This window comes from Antechinus flavipes, chromosome X (genome assembly GCF_016432865.1).
Source record: "Antechinus flavipes isolate AdamAnt ecotype Samford, QLD, Australia chromosome X, AdamAnt_v2, whole genome shotgun sequence".
Classification (NCBI taxonomy): Eukaryota; Metazoa; Chordata; class Mammalia; order Dasyuromorphia; family Dasyuridae; genus Antechinus; species Antechinus flavipes.
The window spans coordinates 16,315,310-16,336,223 of NC_067404.1; the positions used below are offsets into that span (position 1 = coordinate 16,315,310).

General features: G+C 40.4%; 1 long non-coding RNA gene across 1 annotated transcript; it reads left to right on the plus strand.

Annotated features, from left to right (window-relative positions):
* Positions 1 to 15,136: 15,136 nt before the first annotated feature.
* Positions 15,137 to 20,602, plus strand: LOC127542429 (uncharacterized). The gene is made up of 2 exons (XR_007948674.1): positions 15,137 to 15,922; positions 20,085 to 20,602. It is a non-coding gene; the product is annotated as an uncharacterized LOC127542429 (long non-coding RNA).
* Positions 20,603 to 20,914: the final 312 nt, after the last annotated feature.

Here is a 20,914-nt window from a genome sequence, read left to right on the forward strand (position 1 = left end):
TTCTTATAAATTAGAGTCAATTCTCCACATATTTTGGAAATAAGGCCTTTATCAGAACCTTTGATTGTAAAAAAAATGTTTTCCCAGTTTGTTGCTTCCCTTCTAATCTTGTCTGCATTAGTTTTGTTTGAACAAAAGGTTTTTCATTTGATATGATCAAAGTTTTCTATTTTGTGATCAATAATGATCTCTAGTTCTTCTTTGATCACAAATTCCTTCTTCCTCTACAAGTCTGAAAGGTAAACTATCCTATGTTCTTCTCATTTATTTATAATCTCATTCTTTATGCCTAGATCATGAATCCATTTTGACCTTATCTTGGTGGACAGTGTTAAATGTGGGTCAATGCCTAGTTTCTGCCATACTAATTTCCAATTTTCCCAGCAGTTTTTGTCAATTCTTATCCCAAAAGCTGGGGTTTGGGGATTTGTCAAACACTAGATTATTAAAGTTATTGACTATTTTGTCCTATGAACTTAACCTATTCCACTGATCAACTTAGTCTATTTCTTAGCCAATACCAAATGGTTTTGGTGACCGCTGCTTTATAATATAGTTTTAGATCAGGGACAGCTAGGCCACCTTCATTTGATGTTTTTTTATTAGTTCCCTTGAAATTCTTGACCCTTTGTTTTTCCATATGAACTTTGTTCTTATTTTTCTAGGTCATTAAAATAGTTTTTTGGGAGTCTGATTGGTATAGCGCTAAATAAATAGATTAGTTTAGGTAGTGTTGCAATCTTTATTATATTAGCTTGCCCTATCCAAGAGCATTTAATATTTTTCCAATTGGTTAGATCTGACTTTATTTGTGTGGAAAGGGTTTTGTAGTTTTGCTCATATAGTTTTTGATTTTCCCTTGGCAGATAGATTCCCAAATATTTTATATTATCAGCAGTTATTTTAAATGGAATTTCTCTTTGCAACTCTGTTGGATTTTGTTAGTGATATATAAGAATGCTGATGACTTATGTGGGTTTATTTTGTATCCTGCAACTTTGCTAAAGGTGTGGATTATTTCTAAGAGCTTTTTAGTAGAATCTCTGGGGTTCTCTAAGTATACCATGATATCATCAGCAAAGAGTGATAATTTGGTTTCCTCATTACTTACTCTAATTCCTTTAATCTCTTTTCAATTCTTATTGCCAAGGCTATCATTTCTAATACAATATTGAATAGTAATGGTGATAGTGGCCAACTGTGTTTCACTCCTGATCTTATTGGGAATGATTGCAGTTTGTCCCCGTTACATATGATGCTTACTGCTGGTTTTAAACAGATGCTCCTGATTATTTTAAGGAAAAAGTCCATTTATTCCTATACTCTCAAGTGTTTTTAATAGGAATGGATGTTGGATTTTATCAAATCCTTTTTCTGCATCTATTGAGATGATCATATGGTTTTTGTTAATTTGGTTATTGATATAGTCAATTAGGCTAATAGTTTTTCTAATATTGAACCAGCCCTGCATTCGTGGTATAAATCCTACTTGGTCATGGTGTATTATCCTGGGGATGATTTTCTATAGTCTTTTCACAATATTTTTTTTAAGATTTTTGCATCAGTATTCATTAGGGAGATTGGTCTATAATTCTCTTTCTTTGTTTTCAACCTACCTGGTTTAGGTATCAGTACCATGTCTGTGTCATAAAAGGAATTTGGTAGAACTTCTTCATTTCCTATTTTTTAAAATAGTTTATATAGCATTGGGGTTAATTGTTCTTTAAATATTTGGTTGAATTCACATGTAAATCCATCTGATCCTGGGGATTTTTACTTAGGGAGTTGATTAAGAGCCTGTTCTATTTCTTTTTCTGAAATGGGTCTATTTAAGCAATTTATTTCTTCCTCTGTTAATCTGGGAAACCTATATTTTTGGAGGTAGTCAATCATTTCATTTAGGTTATCAAATTTATTGGCATAAAGTTGGTTAAAGTAACTCATTGCTCTAATTTCTTCTTCATTGGTGGAAAATTCTCCCTCTTCATTTTTAAGACTAACAATTTGATTTTCCTCTTTCCTTTTTCTAATCAGATTTAACAAAGGTTTATCAATTTTATTAGTTTTTTCATAAAACCAACTCTTAATTTTATTTTTTAAGTCAATAGTTTTTTTTTTACTTTTAATATTATTATTTTCTCCTTTTAATTTTAGAATTTCAAGTTTAGCATTTGATTGGGGGGTTTTAATTTGGTCTTTTTCTAGCTTTTTAAGTTGCAAGCCCAATTCATTGATTTTCTCTTTCTCTATTTTATTCAAGTAAGCCTCTAAAGATATAAATTTTTTCCTTATTACCACTTTGGCTGCACCCCAAAAATTTTGGTATGATGTCTCATCATTGTCATTTTCTTGGGTGAAATTATTAATTGTGTCTTTCATTTGCTGTTTCACTCAATCATTCTTTAGGATGAGATTATTTAGTTTCCAATTATTTTTTTGGTCTATTTTCCCCTGGCTTTTTATTGAATGTAATTTTCATTGTATTGTGATCTGAAAAGGATGCATTTACTATTTCTGCTTTCCTGCATTTAATTTTGAGATCTTTATATCCTTATATATGGTCAATTTTTATGTAAGTTCCATGCACTACTGAGAAGAAAGTATACTCCTTTCTGTCTCCATTCAGTTTTCTCCAAAGATCTATCATACCTAATTTTTCTAATATTCTATTTACCTCTTTAATTTCTTTCTTATTTGTTTTGTGGTTTGATTTATCTAATTTTGAGAGTGCAAGATTGAGATCTCCCATGATTATAGTTTTGCTGTCTATTTCTTCTTGCAACTCTCTTAACTTCTCCTTTAAGAATTTAGATACTATACCACTTGGTGCATATATATTTAGTACTGATATTGCTTCATTATCTATGGTACCCTTTAACAAATTATAGTGCCTTTCCTTATCTCTTTTAATTAGGTCAAATATTGCTTTTGCTTGGTCTGACATAGGGATGGTTACCCCTGCTTTTTTGACTTCACCTGAAGCATAAGAAATTCTGCTCCAGCCTTTTACCTTTACTATGTATGTATCCCCCTGCTTTAAATGTGCTTCCTGTAAACAACATATTGTAGGATTCTGACTTTTAATCCAGTTTGCTATCTGCTTACGCTTTATGGGAAAGTTCACCCCATTCACATTTATGGTTAAAATTACCAATTCTGTATTTCCTGCCATGTTATTATCCCCAGATTATGATTTTCTTTTTCTTGCCCCCCTTTGTCCCCTTTACCAGCTTCCTCTGCAGAGCAGGGATAGATATAAGGACAGTAGTTATCCTACAAATGGGCTGCAAAGAGCAGCAGATCTGTGGAAGTACTCTGGGAAAATCCTGCACTGGAAGTGTTTCTGCCCTGGGTAGCACAGGCTAAGGAATTGCCCTGGTAAGAGCCCCACTGTGCGGATAAGCAACTACCCTGGGGCTAGAGACTGAGCAGGGAAAGTGTCACTGTCCCAGGCAGAACCCTGCTGCAGGGATAAGCAGTTGCCCTCTAAATTGCTCCACACTGCACCAGAAGTGTCTCTGCCCTGAGGAGCACAGTCGCCACTTAGTAAGTTCTATTGCCCCAAGCTGAGCCCCCCGCTGTGCAGATTAGAGGTTTCCCCGGGCTGAGCCCCCCCTACTGTGCAGATTAGAGATTGCTCCGGGCTGAGCCCCCCCTGCTGTGCAGATTAGAGATTGCTCCGGGCTGAGCCCCCCCTGCTGTGCAGATTTGTAACTGCCCCAGGCAAAAGTCCCATGCTGCAGAATGTGGCTGCACAGCTATGCTGTGGTCTGTGCTCAGTCACTCACTTCTGGTTTTGGGTGGGTGTAGCCAGATCCTGTTAGATTCTGGCATTTTTTGGAGTACCCTCTACCTTTGGCTTTAACTTCTCTGCTGGTCTACTACTTTTCAACCAAAGCAGAGCCAGCCAACCTGTGGTAGAGTCCTCCCTGTAAATTTTCCAGCCATGGAGACCACCCCAACCCTGGTCCACTCAGTATGCTAGCCTCTGGTTCTATCTCCCTGCTTGCACTGGAGCATGCTCCCCCACCTCAGGACAAACCATTTCTGGCGACCTTCCAGATTTTCTTTGGCTGGTAAGTTGTTGTACGTCCAATCTTCGTGGATTTTACCAGTCAAGTGCTATTTTTGAGGCTGAATTTGATAATTAGTAGTGAGTGTATGAGAGGAGCTTAGAATATCGTGTCCGCCATCTTGGCTCCGCCCCCTGCCGGTCATTTCTTATAGAAAAGTAATATTCTATAACATTCATATACCATAACTTATTCAGCCATTCCCTAACTGATAGGCATCCACTCAGTTTCCAGTTTCTTGCCACTATGAAAAGGGCCGTGTGGCTAATGTTTAGACACTACTTTTCATACTTAAAATGAATCCTTTAGTGAGCGATAAAAAAAAGTAGAAATAGAGAGAAACCTCTGGATAAATCCCACTTTGGGGGACTAGTTGCTGGCTAATCCCAAAATGGATTTGTAATGTGTGTGTGTGCGCACGTGTGTGTGTGTAAGAGGGGGTGGGAGGGAGGAAAGAAACAGAGATAGACAGGGGGAGACAAAGACACAAAGACATACACAAAGAAAAAAAGACAGAGATAAAGACAGAAAGAGACAGAGGAACAGAGACAGAAGGAGATAGAGATGGAGTCACAGAGACAGAGAAACAGACGAAGGGGAGGGAGAGGGAAAGGGAAAAAGAGAGAGAGTGAACTTTAAGCATGGAGGAAGAGCATAGATTGGTGAGCTGGGAAGCTCTCTGACAGGTTGAGAAAGTAGAAGGGGGAATCACAGATCCTGCCTTGGCAGGAGCCATCTTGACCTGCCCTTTCACTTTACAGATGGAGAGAGTGAGGCCAAAGAAAGGAAGGGTCACAGATAGTAAAGGGCAGAGTCAAAATTCAAACTCAGACTTTCTATCTAAATCTGTTATTAATTTTATTGTACTATGTAAGCATTATAAGTATTACTGTCCTCACTTTTATAGACCAGAAAGTCAAGGCGTCGAATGGTTCAATGACCTAACTGAGATCACATAGCTGGGGAGCTAGACAAGACAGCTGAGGCTATGTGGTCCCATGGTCGGCATGCTTCTCCCAGGCCTTCCTCCCACTTTCTGCCCACCACTCACAGCACCAGGTTCTCCGTCTGCTGGAACCAAAGCAGAAAACACCAACAGATTTCATGTCCAGCACAAATCATCCTTTGACTATTTCTTCCAGGATCCATTTCCTGACAAGCTTCTCTCCTTCCATTAGCTACTTGGCTTCATGTACACACCCCATTCTCACCCAGAACAAGACCTACCTCCCATTTTTCTGGTGAAGCTTCTGAATCTAAGAATAGCTGAGTGGGAACCAAATGCTCCACACTCCCTCAGGCTCCATCTCTGATGAAGTGACAGTGAAGATATTCTCAAAATCTTAGGGGCAAAATTACACTGAGCCCCCTCAATAACCTATTCCCCATGAATTTAGTTTTGGCCTTAGGTTGAGGTCATCATTTCCATCTCCCTGAGGACAGGAAGAGACCATATCTCTTCTTTCCTTCATCCCCACCTCCCATATCCATCCTCTCCTTTTTCTTATTTTTTAGTGATACATACACTGAAAGGAGAATGCTAAATTCAATATCAAAAGACCCAGATTCAAGTCCAAATTCTGCCATTTTGTGACCTTAAATAACTCACTTCATCTCTGAGCCTCAGTTTCCCCATATATAAAAAGAGTTTTTACTAACTCATAGAGTCATGGATTTAAAGCTGCAAAGAACATAAATGCCTTCTAATCTAATCCAACTGTCTGATTTTACAGAACAGGAAATTGATATCTCCAAAGGTAATATGAGATGTCCAAGATCATGCAGAAGATGGCAATGGTAGAATCGGAACCTTGTAAGCTCACTCTAAACACACTTCTAAGGATCCTTCCAGCTCTTTACCCATGATTCTTAGTTCTACAACCTGAAACCGTATCATGCCCCCTTACATTGCCTTAGAGTTCAAGGACTGTGGAGATACAGGCAGAGAGATGGCGGATCAACTACCTTTCCCATTTTCTACCACAGGCCTGATGAAAGTGACTGACTGCTCCAGGGTACTGTGATGATGACCCTGAGCACTTCCTCATAACCAGGCTATGAGAGGAGAGAGAAGGGGATACATGAGCCTAACTTTCCTTCTTCTAACTTTCCTGAAAGGGAAATTTTTTATTGTCATGTGTGGGCATGAAGAGAGGGAACCTGTAGCCCTCAAACTAGTCAAACCAACCTAAGCAAACTAGTTAGGTTGAGCCTAACTAACTAGGCTTATTGGTTGTTTAATATCTATCCTATGTTCAATAAACTATGCAGCTATAATATACTGAAAAAGGGGGTGGGTGGAAGAGGTGGAATGGAAGATTCTACATATGGAATTGTAGAGTCATAATTTCTTATTTTTAATATTTTAGCAATCTGCCCAAACATCCAGCCAAATGGCAAGTCAGGCTTGCAAGAAAGGAGGAGTGGTGAAAATAGATGTACAGTATAGGAGTTTGTTGACCCATGTGCCCTCTGGTGGTCAAAGGGGATACTGCAGCCTTTCATTTGTCACTTGGTGGGACATTGGGACCCATTATATTCATAGGCAAAAGAAGGCATCCGGTCTGGGATGTGCTCATTAATACAGTGGGCCATGTTTTCCACCTAGCGTGTCTCCTCAAGCACATAGATTTCCCAAGTCTGTGGACTCCGAGGCAGGACCTACTATTGAAAAGGGAAACGAAGAGACTTGTAGTGGTTCTAAAAGTCAAGCTTGAACCCCCCCAACTGTCCTTTAATGCCTGGATGACTTCCAACAAGCTACTTCCCATCCCTGGGTGTCAGGTCCCTCATTTAAAATACCAGGGAGTTAGACTATAGATAGTCTCTGAGGTCCCTTCCAGCTCTACAATTAAACTTGTCTAAAGCCCACTAGCTTTCTTTATTCCTGTCTCTGTATATCTACGTGGGTCTGTCTCTCTCTCCCTTTGCCTCTTTCTTTCTCTGTCGCTTTGGTGGTCTCCTCCTCCTCTTCTTCCGCCTCCTCCTCCCCCTCCTTTTTTTTCCTTTTTCTTCTTCATCTTCATCTCCTCCTCCTCCTCCTCCTCCTCCTGCTCCTCCTCCTTCTTTTCTCCTCCTCTTGCTTCTCCTCCTCCTCTTCCTCCTTCATCTGCTTTCTTTTTTCTTTCTCTTCCCTCTCCTCTTCACCTCATCCTTCTTTTCTTCCTCCTCCTTCACCTCATCCTCCTTCCTCTTCTTCTTCATCTCTTCCTTCTCCTCCTCCTACTCCTATCTGTGTGTCCCCTTCTATCTGTCTATGTGTCCCTCTCCCTGTCTGTCTGTCCCCCTTTCTGTCTGGGTTTCCCCCTCTGTCTGTGTCCACCTCCCTGTCTGTGTCCCCAACTCTATTTGTGTTTTCCCCTTCGTGTGCCCCGCTCTATCTGTGAGTCTCCCTTTCTATCTGTTCCTCCCCTTCCCTGCCTGTCCCCCTCTGTGCGTTCCCTTCCTTGTCTGTCTGTGTCCCCCTTTCTATCTGTCTGTGAGTACCTCTTTCTGTCTGTCTGTGTGTCCTCCTCCTTGTCTGTCTGTGCATACCCTTCTCTGTCTGTCTGTCCCCCTTTCTGTCTCAGTCCCCTGTCTCTTTATGTGTCCCCTCTATCTCTGTCTGTGTTGCACCCTCTATCTGTGTGTCCCCCTCTCTTTCTGTGTTTTCCTGTCTCTGTCTATATGTCCTCCTTTGTGTACCAAGTGTCACCCTCTGTCTGTCTAAGTGTCCCCATTATCTTTTCCTCCTCCTCCTCATCCTCCTTCTCTTCATCTTTCTCCTCATTCTCCTCCTTCCCCTCTTATTCTCATTCTTGTTCTTTTTTTTTGTTCTTGTTCTTCTTTTTGTTTTTGCAAATGGTTTCCCATAAACAGTATACAGCTTTAATTTTCAATCCTTTTTTATCCTTTGAAATAATATACTGCACTTTCTACAAAACTACAAAACACTTTCCACATAAATAAAGTCAGATCTAAGCAATTTGAAAAATATCAAGTGCTCTTGGATACCTTGAGCGAATATAATAAAGATGACAGTACTCCCTAAACTAATTTATTTCTTTAGTGTTACACCAATCAGATTCCCAAGAAACTATTTTACTGACCTATAAAAAATAACAACAAAATTCATCTGGAAGAACAAAAGGTCAAGAATTCCAAAGGATTTAATGAAGAGAAAAGCAAGTGAAGGTGGCCTAGCTGTACCAGATGTAAAACTATATTATAAAGCAGCAGTCATCAAAACCATTTGATTTTGGCTAAGAAATAGAGCAGTTGATCAGTGGAATAGTTAGATTCACAGGACAAAATAGTCAATGACTACAGCAATCTAGTGTGTGACAAACCCAAAGATTCAGCTTTTGGGATAAGAATTCACTATTAAACAAAAACTTCTGGAAAAATTGGAAACTAGTATGGCAGAAAGTAGGCATAGACCCACACCTAACACCATATACCAAGATAAGGTCGAAATGGATCCATGATTTAGACATAAAGAATGATATTATAGATGGAAGTGGACCTCTTTGATAAAGAGAGCCTTAATTGATCAAAGATGGACAGAAGCAGCTACACCCAGAGAAAGAACACTGGAAATGAATATAAACTGCTTGCATTTATGTTTTTCCTCCCGGGTTATTTCTACCTTCTGAATTCAATTCTCCCTGTGCAACAAGAGAACTGTTAAGTTCTGCACACATATATTGTATCTAGGATATACTGCCATCTGGGGGAAGGGGTGGAGGGAGGGAGGGGAAAAAATCGGAACAGAAATGAATGCAAGGGATAATGCTGTAAAAAATTACCCTGGCATGCGTTCTATCAATAAAAAATTATTTTAAAAAAAGAATGATATTATAAACAAATTAAAGAAGATAGGATAGTTTACCTCTCAGAACTATGGAGGAAGCAGGAATTTGTGACCAAAGAAGAACTAGAGATCATTATTGATCACAAAATAGATAATTTTGATTATATTAAGTTTAAAAGTTTTTGTACAAACAAAACTTATGCAGACAAAATTAGAAGAGAAGCAATAAACTGGGAAAACATTTGTATAGTCAAAGGATCTGATAAAGACCTCATTTCTAAAAAATAGAGAATTGACTTAAATTTATAATAGTTCAAGCCATTCTCCAATCGATAAATGGTCAAAATATATGAACAATTGTCAGATGAAGAAATTGAAACTATTTGTAGTCACTGAAAAGGTGCTCCAAATCTCTATTGATCAGAGAAATGCAAAGTAAGACAACTCTGAGATACCACTACACACCTGTCAGATTGGCTAAGATGACAGGAAAGGATAATGACAAATGTTGGAGGGGATGTGGGAAAACTGGGACACTGATGCATTGTTGGTGGAGTTGTGAACGAATCCAACCACTCTGGAGAGCAGTTTGGAACTATGCTCAAAAAGTTATCAAACTGTGCATGCCCTTTGATCCAACAGTGTTTTATTGGGCTTGTATCCCAAAGAGATCTTAAAGAAGGGAAAGGGACCCACATGTGCAAAAATGTTTGTGGGGGCCCATTTTGTAGTGGCCAGAAACTGGAAACTGAGTGGATGCCCATCAGTTGGAGAATGGCTGAATAAATTATGGTATATGAATGCTATAGAATATTATTGTTCTGTAAGAAACGACCAGCAGGAGGATTTCAGAAAGGCCTGAAGAGACTTACATGAACTGATGCTAAGTGAAATGAGCAGAACCAGGAGATCATTATACATGGCAACAACAAGACTATTTGACGATCAATTCTGATGGATGTGGCTCTCTTTAACAATGAAAGGATTCAAACCAGTTCCACTTGTTCAGTGATGAAGAGAGCCATCTACACCCAGAGAGAGGCCTGTGGGAACTGAGTGTGAACCACAACATAGCATTCTCACTCTCTCTATTGTTATTTGCTTGCATTTTGTTTTCTTTCTTGATTTTTCTTTCACTTCCTTCTTGATCTGATTTTTCCTATGCAGCAAGATAACTGTATAAATATGTATACATATATTGAATCTAACATGTATTTCAACATATTTAACATGTATTGGACTACCTACCAGCTAATGGAGGCGGTGGGGGGAATGAATGAGATGGGGTGAGATCTCTCAAGACAGTTGTGAAAATAAAGTAAGGCTTCATCTACTTCAGAGTTGGAGTAGGCCTGAAGGTCCTTGAGCATTGACTCAAGGGCATAGCTAAGTCCCCTTCCACTATCTTCCCATGACATCATTCTGTCCCTACTTCGATCAAATATGGGCAACCATGTACTTATTGTTCAAGTTCAATTTCTTGGATAGTTCCCTCATTTAGAATGTAAGACCCTCAGTCAATGAGGATGATGGTCAGTGGTGGGAGAGGTATTAGCATTAGGGACTATTTAAAGTGTAAGACCTGTCCCAAAAGGTGCCTTCTCCATTTCGATTATTTGCCCAATGGGAGGGACTCCCGATTCTCATGAGAACATACAATAAACTTTTGCTTTGCTCCTAGAGCTATCTCCAGCCTTTTATTAAATGGTGACCATTCTGAGCCACACAATTTGGGGACTCGTCTGGGATCACATGATTTGGTGAGTAGGTAAACTCTTTGGGGCTAGCAAGGTGGCACCCTGCCCTTAATTAAGCAGCTCGCCAGTGTCCAGGGGCTTCTCTTTGCTCCCCAAGGCAAAGTGGGCCTGAAGTGGAGTGACTAGGGACAAAGCAAAAGGGAGAAACTCTGTGGTAAAATTCCAACAGGCTCAGTGTGAGGACAGATCAGTCAAGCAAGTTGCTGTGCAGCAACCCAGTGGTAAGCCCCCTGTGAGACCCTTGAGTCAAGTTACAGACTCTGGAGGGGTGTTCTGGACAGGATAGGATAGGCTTTCTTGGGTGACTAAGGTCAATTGGTGACAATTAACATGTTTGAGCATTTTGGAATGTAGGTTCCATCCAAATTTAATGGGTGTGGCCCTGTCCCAGCCATCCCTCCTGGAGAAAAATGAGAAAAATGATCAGAAAATACCAGTAGACAGTCCCTTGGGAGATAAGTAATTGGAACAAACTGTCAAAAAACAAAGGAAAAAGGAAGAAAAAGATGATAAGGTATTGTTTTTTCTGGGGTAACAATGATATTTGGCCTAAGTATGGCTCCCTTGAAGATTGGGTGTGCCAAAAACTAAGAATTCACTATGTTAATAGTAAAGAATCTGCCCTATATGCCAGACTATGGGTCTTTCTATGGGACCGGATAATGTTGAGTAAGAATCAAAGTGAAAAGGGCATAAAGGAGGATATTCCAAAGACACAGCAAAGGGACCCACTCTCATCTCTCCCTCCTCCATACTTAGTCCCACCTCAGAAAGCCATGGCCTCCAGACCTGAAAGGGAAGGAGAGGACTTAATTCAATCAGCCCCTCCTGGGAGCCTTGAGGGAATAGGAGGACTTAGTTCAATTAACCCCACCATTTGCTTCACTAAGGAAGGGATTAGAGCAAATTTTAAGGGATATCCAAAATTATCCTCTTCCAGAACCAAAAACCCCAAGCCCTAAATTATATCCCTTAAGTGAAGTTCTCTTGGCTCAGGGAGGTACAGAATATGTGGATGCTCCCCTGAAGACCACAGAAATCAGGGCCTTTAAAAAGGAAATGAGGCCTTTAATAGAAGATCCCACCAGGATAGCAAAGCAATTTGAACAATTCCTGGGCCCTAATCTTTTTATTTGGGGAGAACTTATGTGTATTTTGAATTTTCTCTTCTCACAAGAGGAGAGGGGACTAATTAAAGAAGCAGCTATGAAGGAGTGGGATAGGAGACACCCTCCAGCAGCAGGAGTAGTCCCAGCTGACCAGAAATATCCTTTAGTAGAGCCGAATTGGGATCACAATCACCCTGTAAATCTGGGAAGTATGAGGGATTTTAGAGAATTGATAATTACAGGAATTCAAAATGCAGTACCAAAGGCACAGAACATGAAAAAGGTCTTTGGGGTTGTGTGGAAAAGGTGAAGAACTTACAAATCAAGCACATATCGATCAGAGACTGTTAACTAAAACCTTCAAGGCCTTAGTTTAGAAAACATGTGATTTTAAATAAGGCCTGGACTATATTCCATTGTCCTAAGAAGGATACGTGATGAGAAAGCTATACATCGCCTTATCTACTATATTCCACTGACCAAATAGGGGAATAGAGACTTATGTAATCAATCACACCATATAGAGGGTGGGATTTTTGGGATTCTTTGTCTGAAATGTATAAAAGCTGTGAACACTCTCAAGGGAGTGGCTCTCCTGCTGTGGGCACCTTTACTGTTCTTTTGGGCCCATGGCACAGGATGGTCCACTTCTTGAGATTCTAATAAATTTTCTCTGTACTTCATTTGGAGCGACTCCTGAGTAGTTCATTTGGATAGGTGTATTTGTCCCAAACAGGGTGACTCAGGGGAAGAACAAGTCACCAGCTGAATATCTAAATAGACTGAAAGATAGCATGAGGAAGTACTCTAGGTTTGACCCTGATGACCTAGAAGTAGAAGATACCTTGAAATTGCCCTTTCTGACCAATGCATGGCCAAATATTAATAGAAAGTTACAGAAAGTAGAAGGATGGAATAATAAAAAGCCTTTCCAATCTATTGGAAGAGGCCACATAGGTGTATGTTAGAAGGGATGATGAGAAACAAAAGCACAAAGCCAAAATCCAGACAGTACAGGGAATTGTAAAGAATGCAGAAAAGCTGACAGGACAAAGCCCCAAGGAGAGGAGACAGAGATATTCAGGAAGGAACAGGAGGCTTGCTGTTCCTGACAGTAGAAAGCCTTTGCCATGTTGGGGATGTCAAAAAGTAGGGCATATACAAAAAGACTGCCCCCAACAGAGGATGGAACTGCAGGTATGTTCCCTTGTTAAGCTTGATGAATATTAGAGGAAGTGGGGGTTCTTGAAAGACTCCCACCCAGAACCCTTGGTAAATTAAGAGTGGAACCCTACCAGGAGACTCTCGTGTTCTTAGTAGACACTGCTGCATCAAGATCTTCAGTGACCTGTTTGCCTGAAGGGGTTAAATTGTCTAAGGAGACCCTGGTGATTTCTGGGGTTAAAGGAGAAAATTTTCTTGTAGCTATGATAGACCATGCCCTATAAAATTTATATGGGAGAAAGGGGAACACTAGACAGATTTCTGCTCATCTCAGAAACAAGAGTAAACTTACCGGGAGAGATTTAATAACTAACCTAGAAATTGTGTTGATTCCACATGGACCTAGCATATACCCCAATAAAATGGCACTAAGGAATGAGGAAAAGCAGACTAGGATAAACTCTGAGGTTTGGGCAGAACCTGACAATCCAAGCAGAGCAAACATAGTGCTGATAAAAATTGAAGTGGAAAAGCACCCCAAATGGGACCAGGAGAAACATAATCTTGAATCTTTGCAGTTAGAATTTATTACTAGTTCTTCATGCCCTAATGCAGATGGTATTTTTACACCCCCAGATATGCTGTCCTGAAAAACCTAAGACCTTGACAATTTGATAAACTTAAATACTGCTGTTGCTGTCTGGGAATGACACCTTAGAGTGATAACTTTTGCCTTCTGTTTAGAATAGAAATTCCTTTATTATGACAAATATATCAGGAAACATTTTGATCTCTCTCTCTCTCTCTCTCTCTCTCTCTCTCTCTCTCTCTCTCTCTCTCTCCTTTTTATAAATATGTGGCCCTGAGACCACTCATTACTGACCCCTCCCATCTTGGTGTTGGGGGTTCAGTCCTGGCCAGTAATAAACGCTCTTAAAACTTCATTATTTTGGCTGCCCTGTGTTTTCTCTCGCCTGTATACTTCAAAATCACATTGAAAGACCCTAAGGAAATAGTAAGGGTCAGGCAATACTCAATTTCCCTAGAAGGAAGGAGAGGTTTACAGCCTGTATTTCACCCTTCAATAAACTCATACTTCCTATCAAGAAGAAGGATGGGAAATACAGCTTAGTTCAGGATCTAAGGGAGATTAACAAAATCGTGTTAACTTCCCACTTTGTGGTTTGGACCCATACATCATTCTGGGCCGGATTCCTAGTTCTGCTGAGTGGTTCAGTGTATTGGACCTGAAGGATACCTTCTGAAGCTGCCTTTTAGAGGAGAATAGGAAAAATCTCTTTGTCTTTGAATGGTAAGGAACTGGAAGAAAACAGCAATTGAGATGGTATGTTTTACCCCAAGGCTACATTGAGTTCCCAAATTTGTTTGGTCAAATCCTTGAAAATTTCATGGGAGACTTCCAACCAGTAATGGGAACTTGGGTGTTCCAGTATGTAAATGATCTACTAGTAGTGGGGAATACAAGGGAACACACCCGTAGTTGTACCATTGATCTATTAAATTTCCTGGGAGAATTGGGGTTCAGAGTATCAAAAGAGAAATTGCAGTTTGTGGAGAGGGAGGTGAAATTTAGGGCATTTGATTAGTGAAGGCAGCAAGAGATTGGCCCCTGCCAGAATCGAGGGAATATTACCCATACCCAAATCCAGGATGAAGAAGGAGCTACTCAAATTTCTGGGGTTACTAGGATATTGTCGGGCATGGATAGCTTCTGCTGCTGCTGTCACTAAAGCCTTGTATAAGCTCCTGCCGGAGGAAAGTCCCAATTCTAGCATGTGGGATCCGGAGAGTGATCAGAGGTTTGAGGACTTAAGGCCTTTGTTAATTTCACCACCTGGACTGGCTCTCCCCACCTTGGAAAAGCCTTTCCACCTGTTTGTTTGTCAATGTTGAGGGGGAGGGGTGGCTCTGGGAGTTCTTGCTCCAATAAGAAGGGGGCAGAGAAGCCCAATGGCTTTCCTTTCCAAAGTATTAGATCCCGTAGCCAAAGGATGGCCATGTACAAGCAGTAGCTGCTACCGCCCTATTGGTAGAAGAGAGTAGGAAGCTCACCTTCGGATGCAGTCTTATAGTGAGTGTCCCCCACCAAGTAAGGGCAAATCAGAGGGCTGGAAGGTGGCTCACAGATTCCAGAATGTTGAAATATGAGGCAATACTATTAGAAAAGGATGATCTAGTAATCACTCAAGATCATAATCTTAATCCTGCCTCCTTTTTGTCCCCTGGAACAGAACCATCCCTCAGAGAAGAACATTGTTGTTTAGAGTTAATTGATTTCCAAACAAAAGTAAGAGAGGATTTACAAGAATCCCCAATACCTGGGGGAGTAAATTGGTTTATAGATGGCTATTCTAGTGTGGTATAGATGGAAAAGGAAAAATGGGTTTGCTATTGTGGATGGAGATAAAACTTCCACTGTTACCAAGGGCAGTCTACCTGCCCATTGGTCAGCTCAAACTTGGGAATTGTATGCCTTAAATCAAGCGTTGAAGTTATTGAGGGACCAGGATGGGAACATATATGCTGATTCGAAGTATGCCTGGGGTGTGGTACATGTATTTGGAAAAATTGGGGAAGAACAAGGGTTTGTAAATAGTAGGGGTAAAGAGCTGATCATACACTAGTCAGAGTTACTAAAAAACATTCTGGCTCCTAGGAATGCAGCAGTAATATCTGTAAAATGACATCAGATGGGAAATTCTTCTGAGGCCAGGGGAAACCGATTAGCAGATGAGGAGGCCAAGGGAACTGGAGACCAGGAGATTACTCATATAACGGTCTTGATACCTATACTTCCCCCTAAAAGAAGTCTTTCCTCTCACAGTTTTAGCCAAAGGAAAAAGAGAAGGCCTCGACTCTCAGAGCAGTTGAGAGCTCAGAAGGACTGTGGCTCTTACCTGATGGCAGAGAGGTACTGACCAAAGCAAGTACGAGGCAGATCTTTCAGCAACTGCACCAGGGCAGTCACTGGGATGTCCAAAACCTGTGTGATGCTGTGCTGACAAGGTATGTTTCCCCCTGACTATATAATATGGCCTGACAACTGGTGGACCGCTGCCTTGTTTGTTGAAGATAGAAAAGGGAAATATAGCTTAAATCAGACAGGGCGACATTTGAAGCTGGGAAATTGGTGTATGTGAATGGACTCATTCACGAATGGACCTGAAGCCAAAGACAATTGATTGTACAGAAATGTCTAATATTGGTGAGACATAGGGAGGAAACCACAATTCAAATGTGGGGAGAATTGGAAAAGTTGTACCTTGGATGCTCTCCCAGAAACAGGAGGAGAACAAGGATATAGCAATATGGACAGGTTGCTACTGCTGAGTGTAATGAAACAGAGTGGGATGTATTAAGTTGCATAAAAGAGAATAAGAGGAAAGGGAACATATGCAGTGGGTACAGTTATCAACGGGGTTGATACAATGCCACCCCAGGGACACCTGGGGGACATGGAACTTTGTTCCCCACATTTGGGAGTACATCCAACCTAACAGATCAATGGCCAGTTGCCAATTGTAGTTGGAAGAAGGAGCAAGGATTATGGAAACATCAGTGTGTCACCTTTGTGGGGGAAAGTCCCCTAGGGATGAGAGACCAAAAAATATTACCTTTTTACAAGGAATAGTTCAGACATATTCTCAAGGGAACAACCTGATCTAAAGGGCCACTACTGGATCTGTGGCTTAACTGCCTATACTCACCTACCTCTTAACTGGCAGGGATCTGTTACATTCGACTAATAAGGCCAAAATTTTTCTTCTTCCTGACGAGGCAGACAAAATATTCAGGGATTCAACTACAAGATGATCTGGAAAGAGGGAAACGGAGATTAGATACCTCCATTACACAGACTGGTGATGCAAATGGTTGGGGTGATACCTGGCCCCCATAAAGTATGGGCCAGCCAGCTGGGCTCAAGATAGAAGCTGGGGATATAGAATCCCAATATATATGTTGAACAGGATAATTAGACTTCAAGCAGTTGTAGAGATTATCACCAATCAGACAACTAAGGCACTAGATCTTTTGCCTGACCAAGCTACTCAAACCAGAGAAGCCGTTTTACAGAACAGACTTGTGCTGGCTATTTGTTGACTGAAGAAGGGAGGGGTTTGTGCGAAACGTAATTTATCAACATGTTGTGTAAGGACTAATGAAAATGGGAATCTAGTAAAAGAAATCACTAAGAACATCAGGAAACTTGCTCATGTTCCTGTACAGACCTCACCATTCAATACTTCCTGGTGGTCCTGATTTGGGGGAAACTGGTGGAAGCAGCTTCTTTGGTTCAACCTTATAACTCTTAGTGGTGTTATATCACTCCCTACCTGCATACCTCGTTTGATCCGATTGGTAACTAGAATAGTTCGAAACTTATTACCAGAATTCATAGGTTGGAAGGTAAAGCTGAACGGTCTGCTAGATTGATGGTCTTAAAAGGACAAGAGTGGGAGCCAGTGGCCCAAGAAGACCGACAGGAGCCAGAAGGAGATGAGGAATTAGATAGGGAATGAGAAGTTACATTACAAAAATTTGAGGAGATTTCAATAGACAAATAAGAGGGGGGACTGAACAAAATGGAGTGAGATCGAGTAAGGCTGAAGCTTGAAGGTCCTTGAGTATTGACTCAAGGTCATACCTAAGTCTCTTCCTGCTATCCTCCCATGACACCATTTTCTTTGATCAACTATGGGCAACTATGTACTTATTGGCCAAGTTCAATTTCTTGGGTAGTTCCAGAATTTAGAATATAAGTCCCTCAGCCAATGAGGACAATGATGGGAGGGTATTTGCATTAGGCACTATTTAAAATGTAAAACCTGTCCCAAAATATCCCTCCTCCTTTCAATTGCTTGCTCCATGGGAGGGATACCCGATTCTCAAGAAAACATACAATAAACTTTTGCTTTGCTCCTAGAAATATCTCCAGCTTTTTATTAAATGATGACCACTCACCATTCTGAGCCACACAGGAAGGAGGGGAAAATTTGGAACAAAAGGTTTTGCAAGGGTCAATGTTGGAAAAATTACCCATGCATATGTTTTGTAAATAAATAAATAAAAAGAAAAAAAAAATAATGTTCTTTCTTGTTCTCCAGCCTGGGACTTGGGCTTCAGGCAATCCATGAAAATATATACCCAAACTTCCTCTTAGCAGGTAAAACACCAAAGTATCCATTACTATAGGCCTTGAGTGACTCATTAGCATTCAAGGCTGATTGGGTGCAAAGCTGCTAAAGAACCTATCTGTTGAGGCTGATTGAGAGGAAAACAGAATTTGAAGAGGGACTAGTCGAAGTAATGTCATTACCACTTTAAGATAAACCACTTTATCTTGGTTCCCTGGGACAGGTCTCACAGAGGTAGGGTTCAAGGAGAATTTCTCCTTGAAGGAGTTTTCAGAGAGTTTCGGTGCTCCCCTCATCGGCAAGTGATGTTATGCCTTGCAGAACTAGCACAGTTGAGGCAAAATTTTGTTCCAAATAGCCCATCCAGCTCATCCCAAAGGTAGCAGTTTCTCTTATGGAAGACATAGGATCCTAGGATCCAGAAATGGAAGGGACCTTAGAGATCACCTTGTCAAGGGATTTATAACTTTTTGTGTATAATAGACCCCTTTGACAAGCACTATGAGAATGCCCTAAAACTCTTTCTTAGAAAAAAATGTCTTTAAATAGATGAAAGAAATGCTCATTTTCAGGCAGAAGAGAGTAAAGATAAGGATGCAATAGCTTTTTTCCCATCCAAATTTGCAACCCCTCCCTTGAAATCTATCCATGGACTCCAAGTCATGAACTTCTGTTCTAGGCCAACCCATTCATTTTATAGAAATAAACCATGAGGACAAGTAACTTATATATGATCACAAAGCAAATAACTCAAACCCAGGCCCTCTGGCTCTCCATAGAGCCCTCCTGCCACTCTCGCACATTGTACCTGGGGACAGAGCCAGAAAATGGACTGAAATGGGTACAAGCATCTTATTTATGGTGATGCAAGAGGAAACATTGTGTTCCATTTTTAAATTTATGAATTTAATGAGATCTAGATTTTGGGGTTCCCAGTCAGGGAACCAAGTGATGAGATTAGGGGTCCTGGTGGTCAGGGAGTTAAATGATGAGGTTAGGGAAGAAAGATAAAGAGAGGGTAATGCTGAAAGGGAATATCATTTCAGTGGGCAGAGGTTTGCTGCTATGAGAGAGAAAGAGAGAGAAAAAGAGAGAGAGAGAGAGAGAGAGAGAGAGAAGAGAGAGAGAGAGAGAGAGAGAGAGAGAGAGAGAGAGAGAGAGAATATGAATGAGAATATTTCCTTGGCATGGCATATTAGGTCCTCTGCAAGGACCGAGCTTAAAATTACCATTTTTATAAGGAAATCTGAGACAGAAGTTTCAACCAAATGAGATTCCCTCAATGCTGTCACTGTCCCCAGGCCTAGATGAGACCACTTACTGGGAGTGGTTTTGAGCCAACAATAGGGGTCAATATAAATCTAAATCTCCAGATAAATGAGATTACTTCAACTAGTCCCACCATGATAAACCACTTTATCTTGGTTCTCTGGGGTGACCCTCACAGAGGCAGGGTTCAAGGAAAATTTCTCCTTGAAGGAGTTTTCAGAGAGTTTGGGGGCTCCCCTCGTCATTCTTATCTTCTCATATCTCCTCACCCTTCTTGCTTGCCCTTCTTTGGAAGGATAGGACAACAGAGTCAAGTACTGTCATGTTATTTTGTGTCTATGTTATTTTGTGTCTATTAAGTAGTATTTACCTCCTTTACTCTCCTATGTCTGCCAGGGGTGCTCCAAGAGCATGTATACTTCCAATGAATTGGAAGAGCTTATGTGATAATCTAATAATTTCTCCTAAATCTGGAATCAGGATCATAGATTTAGAATTGAAAAGGAACTTTAGAGGCCATGGAGTCTACCTATCTCCTTTTACATATAAGGAAACAGAATCCCATAGTATTCAAGCAACATAGCTAGGATCTCCCAGATAGTTTTCAAAGTGCAATTGGAATCCAGTCTTCTAACTCCTAACCAGTGATTTCAATGTGTCACAAATATAAGGTTCTTTCTACCTTCTACCTGAATGTTTGTGGCAGCCCTTTTTGTAGAATAAGTTACAGTATATGAATATTATGAAATATTATTGTTCTATAGGAAATGATCAGCAGGAGGATTTAAGAGAGGCCTGGAGAGACTTACATGAACTGATGCTGAGTGAAATGAGTAGTACCAGGAAATCATTGCACATGGCAACAGCAAGATTATATGATGATCAATTCTGTGAGACATGGCTCTCTTCAACAATGAGATGATTGAGGCCAGTTCCAATGTGAAGAGAGGGATCTGCACCCAGTGAGAGAACTGTGAGAACTGAGTGTGAATTGCAACATAGTATTTTCACTTTTTTGTTGTTTGTTTGCATTTTGATTTCTTTCTCATGTTTTCCTTTTCCAGCTGTTTTTTCTTGTACAGTGTGATAATTGTCGAAATGTTTATAGAATAATTTCACATGTTTAACATATATTGGATTACTTGCCTCTAGGGAAGGCGGGGGGGAATGGGAGGAAAAAACTTTGGAACACAAGATTTGCGAGGATGAATGTTGAAAACTATCCATGCATATGTTTTGAAAATAAAAAGCTTTAATAAATAAAAAAAAAGAAAGAAAAATACCATTCCTTGTACTCTTTAGACCTTTCTATGTTGACCCTAGCCTTTTTCTGTATTCTTATCCAATTCCCACATTCCTTTTCATTGTCCCCTATGGAACTCCCAAACTATTTTTCTTTTTTGTTAAGCTTTTAATTTTCTTTTTTTTTGGTTGTTTTTTGATTTTTGAATGAAAATGGGAGAACTTTCCACCAATGAAAAGGAAATTAGAGCAATAATTAGGAGTTATTTTTCCCAACTATATGCCAATAAATTTTATAATCTAAATGAAATGGAGGGATAGCTACAAAATTATAGATTGCCCAGATTAACAG